The sequence below is a fragment of the Protopterus annectens genome, chromosome 14.part0 (assembly GCF_019279795.1).
Source record: "Protopterus annectens isolate FY-2018-M chromosome 14.part0, PAN1.0, whole genome shotgun sequence".
NCBI lineage: Eukaryota > Metazoa > Chordata > Ceratodontiformes > Protopteridae > Protopterus > Protopterus annectens.
Window position 1 is genome coordinate 1,118,123,899 of NC_056748.1, and position 19,543 is coordinate 1,118,143,441.

The 19,543-nt window shown below is 37.0% G+C and overlaps 1 protein-coding gene across 2 annotated transcripts in view; it reads left to right on the plus strand.

Moving 5' to 3' along the window:
- The window catches only part of CRTAC1 (cartilage acidic protein 1), a 2,772,383-nt gene that overhangs the window by 1,179,730 nt on the left and 1,573,110 nt on the right, over positions 1–19,543 (plus strand). The window lies entirely within an intron of this gene.

Below are 19,543 nucleotides of genomic sequence, written 5' to 3' on the forward strand. Positions count from 1 at the left end.
AGGCACCACTGATATTTACGTTTTGCCTTTCAAGATTTGTTTCGATCTATAACTAGGTAAGAAAGGCAGCAGAAACCGTGAAAGTTTGTCCTAGGCGATGGTTACTGTTGATGGTGACATCTCATAGGAAAAGGGTTTTGATGCCATACCATTGCTGAACAAACGCAACAGACAAATGTTAAAACATAGAGATAACATACTTTGGTTTCACAAGGTGAGATGTAATATGTAAATTAAATGGTTCACTATGCTAACACTGGGAAATCTATGGCCTGGTTTAGAAAGTGCAGTCTAATACAAGTTATGTAGGTTGCTACTGTCATTGCCTGATTTAGTCAATAAACCAAGTTAAGAAAAGATATTCTTGTCTTTCTCTTAAAGTTTTAGTCCTTTAAACCGGAAGACTTATGGTGTTAAAAATATTCTGACACGAAGAGGAAAAAAACAGAAAAAAAAAATCTGCTAGAGATTTTTCTAATGCTACTGGATTTGGCTACAAGAGGAGTGGAAAAAAAACTGTCTTGAAGCAGACAATGGCACTGCTGGTGAGGCAGCTGCCATAGCTGTATGGTCATGTGACCGTATACTTATTTGAACTTTTAGTTTTATACAACTAAGAATGAGAAAAGTCAGAATCGGGAGGACTGACGGAATCTGTCTTGCAAGAAATCCGAATGTGCCTACTGAAGCCATTAAGATGCTCATATTAATGTACTACATAGGAGAGGATGAACTTCAACCAGAAACTGCAGCAAAGCAAAGAAACGTGGCTCATGTATCACTGCCTTGTAGGCAGTGGCTAAACATCATGCTTATGGCTGATTCCATGGGGTGCTAATTTATGACAAAAAAACAAGCGGCATGTTGTCAGGAAAAAATAACATAATTTGAATAAGGATATGATCTTGGAAATGGCTGTGAACCTGGCCAGAGTGTCAGAGCCAGTTATAAGACCACAACTAGACTTAAGGGATCTTACAGTGGGGGCTAACAAAATGGTTGATATTGATGTTTCAAGAAAAGCAAAAAGCTAAAGTTTGTAAATCTGAAAGCAGATGCACACAGCTGAGACACCAGCATCAGCAACACAGAAGTAGCCTTCATATCAGCTTTGTGGCATTGTAGGAAACTGTGCCACCCAGAATTGCAAAGCCTAAAGAAGGGACTTTACAGCAAGGCCTACAAGTCAACATAAGAGTCGCTTGCTGTGGACGCTCAGAATGAAGGTTTATTTCTTAACACAGTGCAATTAGGTGAAACTCCTTTGCCTGTTGAATTAGTAATGTTACAGTGAAATTTAAAACTTGTACATGTTCTATGATAGTTATTACTAATCATATTTATAGGAATATTAAGAAGGGGAACCGTTCACTTGTAACTCAGAAAGCTCAGAAGCCAATTTTTGAAAAAGTGGTATTCCGTTTTTCAACCTATTGCAGTTGTGAGACAGCTATTTTGAAAGATAAAAACTTAGTTGAAGAGGATGTTTTTGTGGTCAGTGACTTAAATATTGTTTTACTGAGCTGGCTAGCCGTACTCTGCCTGAATTTAGTATCCAGGTTAGATGTTACAGATGGTGAAACATGTAAAAATATAAACACAAACAGCCATGTACTATCGATATGAATGACTTCAGAAGCTATACATTACTAAACTCAAGCCTGCTGTGATATCCTTCTTGCTCATGATGATTGAATGGGTAAGAAGTCCTCCACTGAGAAAAGTTAAGGTGTTGCCATCCCATGGGTATTCCAGGTAACATAACTGCTGTAGCATAGCACTACTGATTTTAAATAAGGATATATGTCCATGTGTTGACCTCATCACAAACAAGGAAGTCTTGTGAAGAATTCTTCCATCTCTGAAACTGACAGGTTGTGCTACCCAGAGTGTGTAGGTAGTCAAAATGCTTCTTATAAAAATAGAATCTCCAAGATTCAACTTTCTAAGGAATGAACAAGATGGACAACCTTCAGCACTTAATTTGTCCTCTGCTCGCTCAGCAGGCTGTCGTGCAGTGTCATCTTGTGGATGAAACTTCAGAAGTCAACGTCATTAGTTTTGGATGGATTTCCAGTAATGTTTTGTCACAAGAAACATGGATGATATCGACATCCAAGGAAAAATGCATTCAGAGCATGAGGACTGACCACACATCATAGGTTCATAGGTTCATACTAGGCTATCTGCCCTAGGGCATTTATAAGCCTAGCCAGTGTGTGTTTGGCTTTCGCCACCCATTTTAAATTAATTTTGCTATGCCCTTTTTCAAGGTTAGTATACTGTGCCTAAATAAACAGCCTCTGCAAGGCTCGAACCCAGGAACCTGCACACCATACACAAAGTATTTTACCACTAAGCCATTCCAGACAGATTCCAGAAATTGGGTGTCACACTGAACAAAAAGTATGAAGTAATTAAAGTAAGGTAACAATTTGGGTTCCCATTTTGTCAGCCAAGTATTCTCCAAGTATACTTGAGCAGTATCTTCAAGATAGGAGAACATGAATCACAGACTCAGCATTGTGGCAGGGATAGCCACTCGGTGTAAAATATGGCTCTAGGTGATTCGGTTATGTTGACTAATGTTGCCAAAATGGGCATGGGTAGTTACCGGTGATAAGTGGGTTGAGGATGTAGCCTACTCTGACTTATGCCAGGGACCCTTGCTAATGGTGGGAGGGGTATATGTGCCCCTATTGGCTAGTGTGTGCCTGCCATAAAGCTCAGCAGCCCTGGCTCAGTAAGCTACTGTCTGGCTGGTGTCTAGTTGTCCAGTTTGGGTTACCTGGGATAGCTCTGTTGAGTGAAAGCTGGATGTAAAACATACCAACTAGTCAAACATAAACTGAGAATTGCTACGCTTAATGTAGGTTCACTGATGGGATGCAGCTTGGAAGTGTGTGAAATGATACAGAGGAGGCTGGACATCCTACGTCTCCAAGAGATGATATGGAATGGCAGTGCAGCAAAGCCACTTGGCTTGGGATCCAGACCCTGACTCAGGATGGGGACAGGCTAGAAATGGTGTAGGAATTCTTTTGGGAGAGAGACTTCAGAAGTCAGTGAGGGATGTCATCAGAATTAATGACAGACTCATGGCAGTCAGACCCCAGTGAAATGATAGGGCAGTATTCATAATCTCAGCCTATGCCCCACAGCAGGCTTGTGATAGTGAGGAAAAGAGTCCGTTCAGACAGCAGTTGCAGCAACTACTAGATAAAGCAAGACAACATGAACTGGTGTTGACAATGGGTTACTTGAATCCACATATCGGGACAGACAGAACAGGATATGAGGACTGCCTGGGTTCACATGGGTGGGGCAACAGGAATAAATAAGAAGCCATTCTAGACTTCTGTCTGGCAAATGGCTTGATAGTAGCCAGCACATGGTTCAGAAAGAGAGACAGAAACAAGATCCCATACAAGAATAGCCAACATGCAACTCTGGTAGACTTCCTCATAGTAAGGAAAAGGCACTGGGGTATCCATGATTGCAAACTCGTCCCCAGTGAAACAGTTGGCCAACAGCATAAACCACTAGTTGCCACACTCAGCTGCAAGCAGTGGTCAGAGAAGACTCTAAGGTCAACAGAGACCATGCTTAAGATCTGGAAGTTGACTGGAGAGAAAGTACAACAGTTCAAGGAATTACTCATGGCACTAGCACCCCAAGAGGAGGAGGAAATAGGCGGAGCTGAACAAGAATGGCAGCACCTAAAAACAGCATGTTAGGACTACAGAACGGATGTATGGCTGAGCCAGACATGGAAATAAGGTACATAAGGAAAGCTGGTGGTGGAATTCAGAACTCTAGGAAGTCATCAAAACAGAGGAGGAGTACAGGAAGACGTGGGAGACAGAAAAGACTGGCCAGGCTAGGAAGGACTACTGGTTGGATAACAAGCTAAGAAAGAAGTTGCAATAGCAAAAAATAGGGCATCAGAGGCATTCCACCAACTTGTGGAAAATGACTCAGTAAGGGGCACAAAGAAACTATTATCAGGTTGCAAGGCAAAGACAGTCAGATACCCTTCATAAGAGATGCCAGCAACAACCTGCTCACCAGTCCACAGGACATCAAAGGAAGATGGAAGGAGTATTTCCAGCAGCTTCTGAATGAAGAAAACCCCACAGAAGCTGTACTGCCCCAGAAACAGCCTACGATGAGAGAAGAGGAGCCCACCCTAGAAGAAGTAAGAACAGCACTTAGGAAAATGAAGTCAGGGAAAGCAGCAGGCTCAGATGAGGTCACAGCAGATATTATAAAGTTGCTGGGTGAGATAGGGGAGAAGTGGCTCCTGAGGGTACTAATAGTGTGGAGAGAAAGATGTATCCCAGATGACTGGAGAATAAACATATTTGTGCCAGTGTACAAGGTCAAATGGGCCATCCACAACTGTGGGCAGTACAGAGGCATCAGACTGCTATGACATTGCATGAAAGTTCTGGAGAGAGTGACTGATAAATGGATACGCATAGTAGTAGAATGTAAGATGGGCGATGAGCGATTCGGATTCAGATCAGGATGCAGCACAAGTAACCCGATGCCTGCAATGAGACAGATACTTGAGAAGCTAGAAATGAGAAAGTCCAACTGGACTTTCCTAGATTTGGTGAAAGCATATGACAAGATTCCAAGAAAGCTGTTCTGGGCAGTACTGCAGTGGGCTGAAGTCCAAGAAACATCCGTAGAATTAGTGCAGGCTATGTACAAGGACACACTGACTCAAGTACGATCAGTGTTCAGTCTGAAAGAGGGTAAGTGAGTATACACCAAAGTTTAGCTGCACGTCCACTACGGTTCATACTGGTGAATAGACTACATTAGCAAAATGGTCACAGGGGATAGATCAACAAAGTTGCTGTATGCAGATGATGAGGCAGACTCTGAGCTAGAACTTCAGCAAAGGATAGGAGAATGGAATGCAAATCTGAAAGCACATGGGATCAAACTAAGCACAGATAAGGTGGTAATGGCAACAAATTGGGGAAATCAGAAGAAGCTGAGACTAGAGATAGACAGGAAGATAATGGAACAGGTAAACGGCTTCAAGTATCTGGGAAGGGTGATTGAGGAGAAGGAAAGTCTGAATGAAGAGGTCAAAGCTAGAATCAGAGGGGCTGCAGTCAAATGGCATAATGTGTCATGTGTAGTCTATTACAGAAGAATGGCAAAGAAGCTGAAAAGTAAGGTGTAGAAGACGGTGCTGCCACCAGTACTACTATACAGTACAGAAACCTGGGCAGTAAAGGCAGAACAGCTGAAGAAGCTACAGGTGATGGAAATGAAGTGCCTGAAAAGGGAGGTACGATGCACACTGTGGGACAGACGAAAAAATGATGACAGATGAGCAGAAACCAAAGTAGCTTCAATTGCAGAAAAGATCAAAGAGAACAGATTATGGTGGTTTGGGCACATGTGTAGAAAAGCAGAAGACAATCTGGTGAGGAAAATTTGGCAAAAACAGGAAGAAGTTAAGAGGAAATGAGGACGTCCAGCAAAAGAGATGGAAGGATTGTTTGAAAGATCTGCGACAGTCAAGCATAAGTGCTGAAGAAGGCAGGAATGTGACACTGAATCGAGAGTGTTGGCAACAGTTAACACAATACCCTGACCCCATTGTGGAAAAACGGGGTGGATGATGATGATTTTGTCAGCCAAGATGGTGAGGTATGACCCAGAGAGGGCCACTGCTGTCCAGAAGATGAGATAGTTGTCAACTATTATTAAAATAAAATTCTCTCTCTGATAGTGAACCAGATGAAGTTTATCCTGTGTTCTGCACAAAATGTGACACCAATGAGAGAGGAGTTGTCTAAGAAGAATCAATGGGGCTGGACTGGTGCCCAGCAGAAAGCATTCAATGACTTACAACATAAGCTTTCTACCACTCCTGTGGTTACATGTTATGACCCAAGCAAAGAAGTGAAACTTTATTGAGGCATCCTTGTGCAAACTAAAGGCATCCTTTCCTTCAGAAAGATGAGAAAAAATTAATAGCCTCTACTGCATACAATCCAATTCATTGTCTGGGATAGAGCAGAATTCTACACAGATACAGAAAAAGGCCTTGGACCTAACTTGGGGATGTGAAGGGTTCATGACTGGTACATCTGAAGAGAGACAGACAACAAATCTCTGGTAAGCTTGTTACTATCTGAGTTCAGGATGAGGTCTCTCTCTCTTAAGATCCAGAGATTTCATTTCAACTTTGAGATATGCTTACCCAGTTTATTATGCTCAAGGCAAGACTTTGATGGCAATAGACATGCCGTCGTATGCACCAGAATCCCTAGATGAGAGATGGAGCAAATTAGTGAAAGATCTGATGGATGCTGCAATAAACTCTTATTTTTCCACTATATTTTAATGTTTGTAGATGAGATATTTGTTTTACAAAAAAATAATGTATTTTTATTGGAGATAGTTTAGTATGTATGCAAAAATAAGATTTTTTTCCCCAAGAAATACCTTTAAGGTATTGAGAGAGACTATAAATTGTATATCTGAGGCTTCATTATGTAAGCTGGTTTTCATTGCTATTTAACGATTACCAGTTCTAAGCTAAACTGTTTGTCCTGAAAGACCTATTTATCTGGAACCTAATATTTGTTTAGATTTTAAAAGTATATAGAGCTATTTATTGCATTTCTCTAACAAATTTACTTATGACGTGGTCCAGTGTCAGTTGTTTTTCTTTGTTTCTGTTCATAGAATTAGTTTCTAGATATTTGTAAGCTTTTTCTGTTTTTTTTTTTTTTTTTAACAAAAAACTGGTTATCAGGGTGTTGAGATGCAGACCATATGCTGTAGAAATACTTTAGCACTTCAGTGGCCAGGGTTATGAGGGCAGTTGAATGAGCTTGAACTTAATTTTTGAAAATGTATCAAATAATCAAGCCAGACACATTGAGGCATTAATTCACAGTAAACCACTAGAGAGGCTTTGTTAGGAAGCAGGTGCGACTTGTTCATCCAGCCAAAAATAAATGTTTATCAGCAGTGGAAATTTTTCCAATTTTGTGAGAACTGCAAAACGAATACTGAGATGACAGGAAAATATGCTGTTACCTCTAATATCAGAGTTTACTAGGTATAGCAGCCCAGAGATCCTCTTTTCTGACAATGGACCCTGGTTTTCTGTGCCCATACCCAGACAGTAAAACATCTACTCATAAAGGCACCAGATATATAGCAAGCACTTTCCACTTCGAGTGAAAACTTTGGCACTAAAGTATCGATAGACTCAGCTCCTAATGTGATACAGACTTTGAATCACACAGCTTCAGCTTCCATTGCTGACCATACCAGGAGCTGATGGCCAGGTAGCTGTAGAGAAGAGATCCGCAGAAGGTAATTCCATCAAAACATGACACAGTTGTATAAGATCTGAATGCAGTTCCATCTCACAGCATGTGTGAATTACTAAAGCCATGCCCTAAGGAATTGTGAGGTCATTTTACCTCATATATAGTTTTAACCTGGTTAGAAGTACCTCAAGGCAGAATAAGCTAAACAGGAATATATTTACAGACATTGCAAAAGCCTGTGAACGACAGAATCAATAAATGCATCTGATCAGAGGTGAGTGATCTGTACTGGGCTGGATAAGTGTTTCCTCTGACACTCAAATGACGTGGTAAAGTGATCATTCCAAAGCTGTTATTTATAAAGCCACTCCATCCAGGTATTAGAAAGTTATTTCATCAGGGAGAACAGTGAAATTGTACAACACAGAAGGAGAAAAATTTCCCCTGAATTCTAGAAGGAATTGGATTTGAAACACTAATACTAACAATCACTTGATGTTGCATTTTAAAAATGGAAGGTGTGCTATAATATTGTAACGTGATGGCACTGATAGGTGTGGTATAATTAAATGTGAAGGCATGATAGGCTGGCAATGTATGGGAGGCGTGGCATAACATTTAAATGTTATGTCAAGCTAGGCTGGCACTCTATAGCAGGCTTGGCAATCTATGTTTGATTTGGTCAGCTGCTATTCATCTCAAGTTATGCATTTCACTGCAGCCATTACCAGAGCTGATGAGTAAACCATGTTAAGACTGCATATTATTGTCACACTTTTGACTTATTTAGTTCAGGGCATGTGGCACATGAATTTCATTTTTTGTCATTAAGAAGATTTCCAAAGATTGGAGAGAAGAACGTAAATGGCTTTGTCATTCATGAAGGGAAAAAAGTGTGTAATTGCAAGTAAGGTCATAATTAAAGTAGCAGATTGTCATCTCTATTCATTTAGTCACTTTAGAGAGGATGTAACTTTTATATTGGAGAAAGGTGCATAAAGTATGGTAAGGACATGACATCAGCAGTACACATTTTGAGGGCATGAAATAAAACTTATAAGGCATTACTTAAATTAAAAGAGCACTGTGTGTTTAACATAGCCTGTCACAGAACTATGCTACTCTGAAGACAATTGAAAAAGTCTGACTGTAAATGAATGCTGATGCCTTTTTCAAAAATAGTCATCTTAATTCTTTCTTCATAGCTCTCTGTAGTAGAACATCACTGGGAAATTTGATATTTAGTGCTGGCATAAATATTTCAGAGGGTATTTTGTATGCTTTGCACATCTTAGATTTCCACACCAGTCAATTACTCATATCCCTGAGACTTATCTGTCACGCCACTTTAGTGTTCTTTTATGGGAAATGCAGACTTACAGAAGACTACTGAAGTATGCTTTCTAATAACACTTGTGTTTAGAAAGAAGCTTGGCAGTTGACTAATATATTTTTTTGAAGTATCCGACACAACTCCACCCCACCACAGCATTGTTGTGTGCTTAATTATCAGAACAAGACTGACCGTATATTTTTTGTGGTTTGAGTTACCACTCCATTTTTTCATAAAGGTAGCATTTTGTTTGCAATAAACTTATTATCAAAACTTTAAAACAGTTGCATTGAAAATAGATTTCAAACTTTTTTTCTCAGCAGCTTCAGGATGCAGATATATACAGACTGATATTCTACTGTTTTTGACACATTTTCTAAAAGTATGAATGAGATATAATCAATGTACATCAAAACTGACATTTTCAATATTATGCACACTTCTAGGCAAAAGTCTTTCACTGGCAGAAGTTATGCTCAAGTGAAATGTCATTTCTAGATTGATAGTGATGTATTTCTTCAGACATAATTCTAAATCGTCAGTGTTATGAATATGGTTTCTTGAAGAACAATAACACACTTCTGAAAACTGTAGAAAGCCAGTACAGTAGCTAATCATGCCCTCCAGCCATCAACACAAGTCAAAAAAAAAAAAAAGTCTTCACATTACTGTAGGAAGCCATCATCCAGGTAGGCACTAGAGGATTTTGTCATGTTCCCTTGGCAACCCCCTGCATGTGACATGCAATGAATGTATCACAACGCTATTACCTTTTTCACTAAGTGACACAGTCCCTCCGCTTTCCTGCCCTCAGTCCTACAGAACAGTTTTCTCTATGGCATGCCTTGCATTTCTCTGCATACAGAGATAAGTAAACTTGCCTTATCATTCCTCTTCCTTCACAGGTAGCCGCACTAGTTCCTTGGCCAATCAAATCCAGGGCATTTTGGTCATACAAACAGCTCTATATATCTATGCTTTGGAGACAGCATTTTGAACTGCAGTTTCTCGTAATTTGCATATTTATTTCCTTGTCATTAACAATGTTCTTATTCTTGTATAGTGCGTGTTTGTTGTTTCACTCTTCCTGTAGGGTACTTCTGAGCTTAAACACTTGAATAAGAAAGGTACCAACTGCAGACCAGGCTAATGTTGAAACAAAAATGCTTTACTTGCTAGCGCTTTCATGCAGAAGAATCTCCACACTTCTTCAGACAAGTTAACAAGCATTTAACGTCAAGTATTTATACATCACTAAATAATCAAACAATTAATCAAAATTACCAATTAAACAATTAATAGTATATTACCTAAATTTAAAAACAGATTAGAAAATGTTATATTAAAATATATAAATACTATATATCCATACAATAAAGCATTTTATGTATATTATCCTATTTTTCTTATTTATGTTGAAACAATGAACAATAATCATTCAGATTATTAAAACATTTGGAACAACCTAATTAATAAACACCTATCTCATAAGAGCTTTCAGTTTTAAAAGGCATTTTATAGAACAAGTCTCATTAAGACCTGGAAATACATAAGCATTAGTTTTGAGCTGCCAGAGCAACTCTTGTTCTTCTAGCATCAAATGCCAAGGGCCCCCTCTTGGGTTCTTGTTTATTTTTTAAACAACAGTAAACAAAAAATTATGATTTTTATTTTCCATAATGTGCTTGGCAAGAGCATTTGTAATTGTGTTTTTGGAGATAGCGTATAAATGCTCATAGATGCGTTGTTTGAGCTGGCGTTCAGTTTTCCCAAAGTAGAACGCGCAACAGATTTGACAAACAGCAAAATAAACCACTCCTTCACTCTGACAGTTATATTTGTCATTAATAAAATATTTAACCCCTCTTACATAAAATGTGGATCCTGTTTGAATATGTTTACAGTAATTACAGTGTCCACATTTATACATGCCTTTATTAGGTTTGTATTGTTTGGTTGGACGTTCTAATAGTGTTTTTAAAGATGGTGCTAGCAAGTAAAGCATTTTTGTTTCAACATTAGCCTGGTCTGCTGTTGGTACCTTTCTTTTTTCTTTTTTGTGGTTGTTCGAAAGTTTCGTTGTTTTTATGGCTTAAACACTTGAATGCTTGAAGCTGCATGTCTTTTTTGGCTGAAAATGTGTAACTTTCCTGCACATTTGCAAATGTGGCATTTGAATATTATGTGGTGTCTTATCTGGTAAGCTTTTCTTCGGCCACGTGCAGCATCTGTGCTTTTAATTATTTATCATATAAGGCAACACGGGTAGATAGATTCCCTGCAGAATTCTGTAAATGGAAATAGAGTACTGTTAAATGGCATGAGTTAAACACAAGTCAGTGAAGAGATTATACTGGTATTACCAAAAACCTTTGAAGCTTGCCCATGAATCAATAATTTTAGACCAGTTTAATTGATAAATGTTGATGTTAAAATTCTGGCAAAAGAGCTAGTTAATATTGTAGAGATGGTACTCCCTATTGTCATAATGAGATGTTAAACTAACATCCCATCTGCTTGAGTTGGTGGTAGCTGAGGTGATTTTAAAGGATCCCACAGCACCAAATAAAAAGAATAGGCCAAACTTCTCCTAGTAGTATAAATACTGGAAAGAGGCTACTAACTAAGTGGGACTAATCCAGTCAACAAAGGATTAATAAAATGCATTAAAATGGATAGACACAAAGAGGGGAGTAGGCATGAACTGGCAGAACTTGGCAACCTTTCTGTATCAGTATAGTGGAGAGTGGGTCACAGTGCAGTGGGAGCAGTGTATTTTGATATTCTTGATTTTCTCAATTAGAATTTGAAGTATTAAAAGAAAGTAATTTTGGACAAGTGTACCTTAAGTGGCTAGAGTAGTTATGCACAATGCTTACGTTTAGAGTTTGGATAAATGGGGGGATTACTAGAACAGGGCAACATTGTCAGCAGGGGACAAGAGAAAGTTTCTCACTGTTTCCAATATTATTTGTATTGGTTATGGAGTTGCGTTGTAGGGTAAAAGTTTCTTAGTGATAAGGAAAACGTATACAAGTTCTCAACATGCCTTTTATTTATTTATGGGCGATTATTTTTTGATTAGTAGTAATAGGACATATGGAATGGAAATTAGCTATATTCAAAGAGTTCGGAGTGTCTTCTGTGCTTCCGTGCAATACCTGCAAATTTGGTTGCACTTAGGGTTGGGAAACAAAAGATGGATCTTGGGATCACAAGAAAAAAAATAAAAAAAAGTCTAGGACTATTAGCGGGTGAATTGAAACAATAAGAATTTGCCCTTCTGGTTGAAAGGTTCAAGATGGATTTGGTGAAAAAATGATTGCAACCTTTCAGACTGTCACAGATCATCAAGGTTATTAGGGTAATGGTACTGCCACATGTATTGTTTATGGTACAAAATCTACAGTTTCCTCGGTTTCATCTGAAATTATCAGTTGCAGTCCTTGAAGCTTGAAGTTGTATTAGAAATTTCAAGTAGGAGATTCTCTGAAGTAAGCATACACGTCTCTCTCGGGTATGGAGGATGGGAGCTTCCAGATATCCACAGATCTGCATTAGCCTATCGGCTTTAATAAATAATTTAGCTAAGGATAGAATTGAGCTAAACTCTATGGAAGTTCCCATCTTCCATACAAAGAAGTCTCGGAGAGGAAGGAAAAAGATAATACAGGAATGGCTTTTGCATGGAATTAAATTCTCAAAAGAGCAGGAGGGTTATGTTTTGGCCTCTGGCCTACAGGTGGCAAATGCGATCACCCAGACGTATATAAAACTATTATAGATAAATTGTAAACTTCATGGAGAAAGTATAGTAATACAAAATAATCCAAATGTTTGACACTTAGAAAAATCTTTTGAAGTGTTTGATATATTTTCTAGGGAATATGACAGAACAAAGAGGGACTGGTTTGCATTTGAGCAGTTTGACCCTGTAAGTATTGCCTTCAATACTCAAAAGAAAGTCGCACCATGGCAGAAGTGAGCTACTATAAAGAATTGAAGGGTGAGCTCAAAAATCATTACACTGCAAGTTGAGAGAATAGCAATTCAGACAGTGATTCAGTAAGTACAGACAGAGGGTCAAGACGTGCAGCAAGTTAAGGACGAGTGAAATGAAGTCTAGTACATTGTACAACAGCTAGTCAAAATTAAAGATTATTCATTATAATGTGCATTTTATTCCTATACATCTTTGAGATGTGGAAGCAATAGAGCAGGCTTACTGACATGTTTTGGAAGTGTCCAGTGGCAAAGAAGAGATGGTCCAGCCTTAGCAGAGTTCTGACTGGATTTTTTTCTATGCAGGAAAATTGGGGCCGGAAGTTCTTGTTGCTGGGGATAGTGCCTAAGAATCGACCAAAACATGGCGAAAGCAGGCTAGACACTGTCTAGTCTTATAAAAACATCTCTGGCAAAAAGCTTTCCGTATTCAGTGCAGGTCTCTCTTACCAGTATAAGTAGATTCTGATGAGACTGTGATGTCTTTAATGTGTTTTTAAAGACCTGTATCCCTTATGGTAGACACCTTTGGAATAGAAAAGGACTTTGTTATTATCACTATCAGTTATAGCAGTGAAGATGTACTTTGTTCAATGTGTTACTAACAGAGCTGTGTAAATAGTTTAGTTTACGAAGTTCTTGATGTTCAATGTGGCAAGTATTTCTCTTATCTGCTTGTTTTTTCTATGATGATTGGTTTTTGAAACTCAATACATTCAATGAAAAAATATTAATGTCTTTAGAGATATGTTCCCATTATGCATTTTACTATTCAGATGTGATATTTGTATCTTGTATACTGTCAGTCTCATATTCTCAGTTCACTTGTTTTGCATTTGTTGTTAGTTTTATTGATTGTTTTAATACTCCTATGTTATGAAATTTGCATTTATAATAGAACAGAACATATTCCATGTAATTAGGCACAGTGTGCATGAATATTAAGCAACATTGATTCTACGTGAACAATAAGTGAAGGTCTACAATTAAGCAACAATTTATATTTTTAATAATTCAGTTTAGCAAAAGATGCATGTTATCAACAGTGTGAAAAAAAATTGTCATCAGATTGATCTGCAACTTTCTAAATTGATTATAAAGTGCAGATAATTTCAAGGTTATGAAGATAATCTTCATAAGGCAGTGTCTCTATTTCTGTTGACAAGTAAAACATGCATCTGGTGTAAAGTGTTTTAAGTGTAAGGTGTTTCAGACATCAAAGCTCTTAATAAAATGTTAAATACATTATTGCACTATAGAGATGTATTCATTATAAACAGCAGACATGTCTCAAACTTGTTTATTTTAAGCAAATATTACATTTAATAGTGAATCTCCACAGCACTATAATAAAAATTCCTTAATGTGACTGAGATTATAACTCTTGTTAGCTATTTCATTTGTATAAAATGTTTCACCCAGGAAAATCATAAAGAAAGCAGACAGTAACCTTCCAATGATATTGTCTTTTAGGTGTACCTATGGAAAATATATACATTTGCAATTACATATTTGGTGGTGATATTTGTTAAAGCCAGATAGAAGATTTTAAATATTTTTATTAGATTGGCAGGCCAGAAATATATAACTGTGTACGGAGCAATCATCACAGATTATGCAGTTTATCAACTGCACCCATAAAATGGGGATATAAATGCCCATTACTGAGAAATACACATTGCTGATATCAGAAAATAATATTTTACAGGCATTATTCCATATCCTCTTCCATTCATAAGAGGTACTTATGTCTTTTAAGAGATCTCCAATAGTTAGGCATATAGATGTCAGATTAGAGGTTGGAATGTATTATATAAATATATATATATATATATATATATATATATATATATATATATATATATATATAGAACTGATTCAAAGTAGTTATTTTCATGAGATATTTCCACCAAGAATATGTCAAATCACAATTATTTGCTGTGGTTAATAAAACACAGGAAATTGTTCAATGTGTAATGTTTATCATTTATTTTAATTTGGGGATTAGCTAAAAAAGATTTCCAAAACAGAAATTCTTTAAAACCTCATATTTTTGCAGCATGGAAGGAAAGCCTTAAATAAGGAGTTTAAATATGTTGGTAACTGTATTAGTTTCTTATTCTTCTTATTGAGAAAAGGCATAGCTCTTTGAAATATTTACCATTATAATTTATTGCCTCACACTTTGAATAAAGGAATATTTTGGGGATTAGGTTCATGATGAACTGATAAATATAAAAACTTACTCTTTCTGAGAAAGAGGAAAAAAATCAAGATTTGGGAATTTGTCATATTAATTTTGAGTCCCAAAGTTTATTCAAATTATGAGGAATTTTGTCATCCAAGATGCAGTTATTTATAAGTTTATTAAATTTCCTAAGCAATTCCAGAAAGTTCCTAAAGATTGTGTAATAAAACAGCTGTGGAAAACATTAGATTTGGACCAGGAATAAATCATCTTTTATTATATTAACTGAATTGCTTAAATGTGTACGCAAAAAAATGTGCCAGAATATATTTTGCAATGAGATGATATAGCTGCTCCAAGTTAAACATTCATTTTAGGGTCTATCTCATTGTACTTGGAGATGTTGATAACTGTAGAAGTAAAATTCTTCAGTATCTGTGTTCAACTGGTAATAACTTCTCTATATTCAGTTTCTATATTTAACACTTTCAGTGTAATTTATTTGGGTTTACTAAAATTAAGCAAATAGTCACCTGCAAAGGATCTAATATTAATAATTTTTCCACCATAGCACACACCCATGTTTGAGATCTTGGAAATGTAGTAAAAGACAGGTTCAATGGACAGAATAAAAATAGAGAAAGGGAACATCCACATTGAGTGCCAGTTAAAATATTAATAGGAGGGTAGATTAGCCCATTTACTGCAGGTATAAGCTGATTCATAATTCATTCTAACAGCATTAATAACTACAGTTTTGATTATAAGAGTAATTTAAATGTATTCTCCTCAGTTTGTCTGCTTACATGAAACTAGACTGAAACCTTGATATTATTTGACATGCCATCAGTCTAAATTCTTAAATTGTAGCACTATAATATTCAAGCTAGTGAAGCATATAGATCCATAGTTCTTGAGTGCAGAATCTGCAAAACTGAAAAGGTATGAGATTGATTGATTTAAATTCATAGTAATTCATTTGTATCTGTAAATAGTTTTTGTATAACTAGAGCAGATTGGTGTTTATACTAAGATAATGCATCCATATCATAGGCACTACCAGGATTTATGGGAACTAGACCCTCAATTGCTTCCTGTAAAGATATATCCCATTATTGAACCACTATAGATTTTGATTTAAATTATTTAGATACGTTTTAGTATGCATGATTATTGTGAGGATTTAATGACTCTCAAATTGATTTGTATGTGTTGTAGAAAACATTTATTTCTTGAAGTTTAATGTAGATTAAATGACTCTGACGCAAAACACATTATCCGAGCTATGGTAGAGTCTTTGAAGGGATATGAACCAATTCAGCATATTTAGCCTTCACCCTTGGTTGTTCCTATTACTTTTTGAATGAGTCTGCACTTCTCTTTTTGACTCTTGTAGTCCTGTACTGTAGGCCACTTAGAAGTAAATTTGTAACTAGAAAATTAGAAACGTTACTTGATCTTTGCATTTTTATAAAAAAATATATATATCTGTTTTCACCATCTTTTTTGTCTCTGTACTACTTGGCACTGGTTTTATGTCCTCATGTTTGTAAGATTGATTTATGTAGCTATGACAAGATGTATAGAATGTACAATATGAGGAATTCAAGTAAAACATTGCCAAGGAACAACTTGAGCAGCTAGCTTTTAGTGGACACAAAACATGTTCAAGGCTATATTTAAACAGAGGGAATATTACTACTTTGATATGATTTACCACAGGGCCGTGCAACTACTGAATGATGGGGTATAAACTGTAAATTAAAGCTGAGCATTTTTTTAAAGCTTACCCAAACCTTATCTTCAGAACTTTTTATGCCTAGCCTTCAGCAGGAAGCTGCATGTTAAGTAGTTGCCTATACAGTTTAAATGGCAGTTCATATTCATTTAACTTCCTGTGCCACCATACAAATCAGCTGCTGACATCACTGAGAATAACCAATTGTACCACTGCAGTATTATTTATGAAGCAATAGTAAAATGGCTTCTGAACACCTCCATGTTTAAAACTTCAGCCATGGATTACGCACAAGTTCAAACCGGTTGAAACGCAACATGCTGTACAGTATTTTCAAATGTTTCACTCAAACAAAAATGATCCCCTTCTTATTAGACCTTAAATCTTGCTATCTTCTGGATATCACAGGCTAGCTTTTAGTAAGATGCCAGTAACACATCTTGTATGGTCCTCATATAATCTGCTTGTTGACTTGTTAACAGTGGATAGTAGGGGACTTCAATAATACAGTCAGGAAATGCAGAGAGGTTTATGATAAAGGCCAAAATGCTTGGTTAGATTACGTAGATGTGTGCAGTGAGGTGATGGAGTGAAGTATATGTTAACATTGAATTCAAGAGATATAACCCCTACAGTTAGGTATTACTAAGAATTTAACAAAAGTCCTTGAACTATCAAGACAGCCTACAAATGGAAATGGTAACTATAGTGGGACACCATCTAACACTGGGAATTTTTTCAATATAAGAAGAGTAAATACATAAACAAGACCCACACACTCTGCTCTGGTTACTGGTGAGACTATAAATTTGTGGCTTCTCTGAAGACCAGGCTTCAATGAGTTCAAGTTAGTGTGCATCAAGGGGTACCAAAACAATACAACACTTCCTGTTTCAGGTTTCACAAAGACAATCTTAAGGGCAATGAGCATTTACTTTTTGGATGTCAGATGTGGCATGGCTGATGCTATAACAACCCTGCATGTTTCTGAATCAAGTACATAGAGTGAAGATTAGGGAATATGATTTCTTTTTACAAAGATGTGAAGTTGTTATGGGTAACAGTGTATGATACTGCACAGAATGGCAGCTAACAGTTTGAATGAAATTCATTCCTTTCAAGCAGGGGCAATGTTACAGGACGGATGATATTTTAGGAATGTAATGAATGAGGGATAGAAGACCCTGGGCCATGAGATTAAGAAATAAAAAGTAACAACTGTAGATTAGACAGAAATTCAAGCAAAACTGAATAGAAGTATGGCTGTTCTAAGTTGTATAGCCCACTTAATGGACTGGACATGTGAAGGAATAGCGTCAGTATGTACAGTCATAGTTCAGTATGCTGTAGGTCTGCACAATCATAAAATTTAAACTAAGTTTGTAATTTTTTCCAGTTTAAAGGCCTATGGAAGTACATGAATGCAGAGCTTGGTCACAGTTCAAATCCTTTTATGGTGCAACTGTAACTGGGGTGTGTGTGTGTGTGTGTGTGTCTACTTGAAAAGATCGAAAACTCAAATACTCAAATAACAAAACATCGAGACCATAACTGTGAAACTCTGGTTCATCGAACCCTCACAATTATGAAACCCAGAACATCAAATGATAAACATTTCCAGAAATCTGGTCTGCACTTAAAGGAACAGTTCTCCCTTTAATTACATGAGGATCAGGAAATGTACCCTTTTCTAACTGTAGTGTGATCTCTGAGTTGGTATGTATATATGTCTATATATGTATATATATATATATATATATATATATATATATATATATATATATAAAATTTAGAGGGGGGTGCAGATTTTCTGTCAGTTGTAGTTAAAGGGAGAACTGTTCCTTTAAGTGCAGACTAGACTTCTGGTAATTCTTACTGTTAGATGTTCCGGGATTCATTATTGTGAGGGTTCGATGAACCTGAGTTTTGCTGTTATGGTCTCGATGTTCTGTTATTCTAGTATGTAGGTCTTCAATCTTTTGATGTACACATGTCTATATATATATATATATATATATATATATATATATGTGTGTGTAGTTTACTATTGAAATATTGGACGGCATTCATGTGAACTGGGAATGTTCAAAAGGCTAATTTTCAGTTCAGAGAAGGTCGAACTGAAAATGGTCGGTTCCACAACAGCGAATGCTAGTATGCAGTCTATGTGAGGGTAAGGTTCTATCTGGAGATCGTGGTACAGTGCAGATTGGGAAACACACCCATTTCCTCACTGTAGTGCAGTCTTGTAGTTTGTATATATAGTTAGCAGGGAATGGGGTCCCCCAGAAAATGTTACTTGGGAGTGAATGGAAGGCAAGGTATGCTGGGTAATGTCGACTTTGTTGAATGGGATGAGTCAACATTACTGGTTTTGTTATTGTTGCCTGTTAAATGTTTTTATTTTCAATATTTTTTTTGGTGATGTGATCATTCGACAACATCCATTTTGGGGCTTCAATAGTAAACCTACACACACACACACGCACACACACATTCTGTGCAATAAGAAACCAGCAAAAGTAATGCAAAATGGCGGAACAGTAAGCCTCAAGATATTTCAGTGCTGCAATGTAATGGCTTGGGAAATATGACTAAACTACTTAGAATTGGACTCTGCTGTTTTATCCCAATAAAATTTGAAACTATGCTTTTATTAACCCATATATTGTGCTCTAATTACTTTATCATGCACTCTGTCATTAACATATTCATGTGGAATGTCAGTACCTTCCTTGAATGCAATTCACTTATTGGTTAGTACCAAAGCTGATTTGGTCAGCCACGACTGCAGCAGAACAAACTGGAATCTTTGGTTATGTACTTTTATATTTTTTCACTGGGTGCCAAGGTGGTTTACATTTACAACATTAGAGCTGATGCTTGCTAAATGCATACTGTTTTCTGCTGCTATAGCTCAATTTTAGAGGTCATATACATGAGCCTACTTTATGGGTTTATATTCA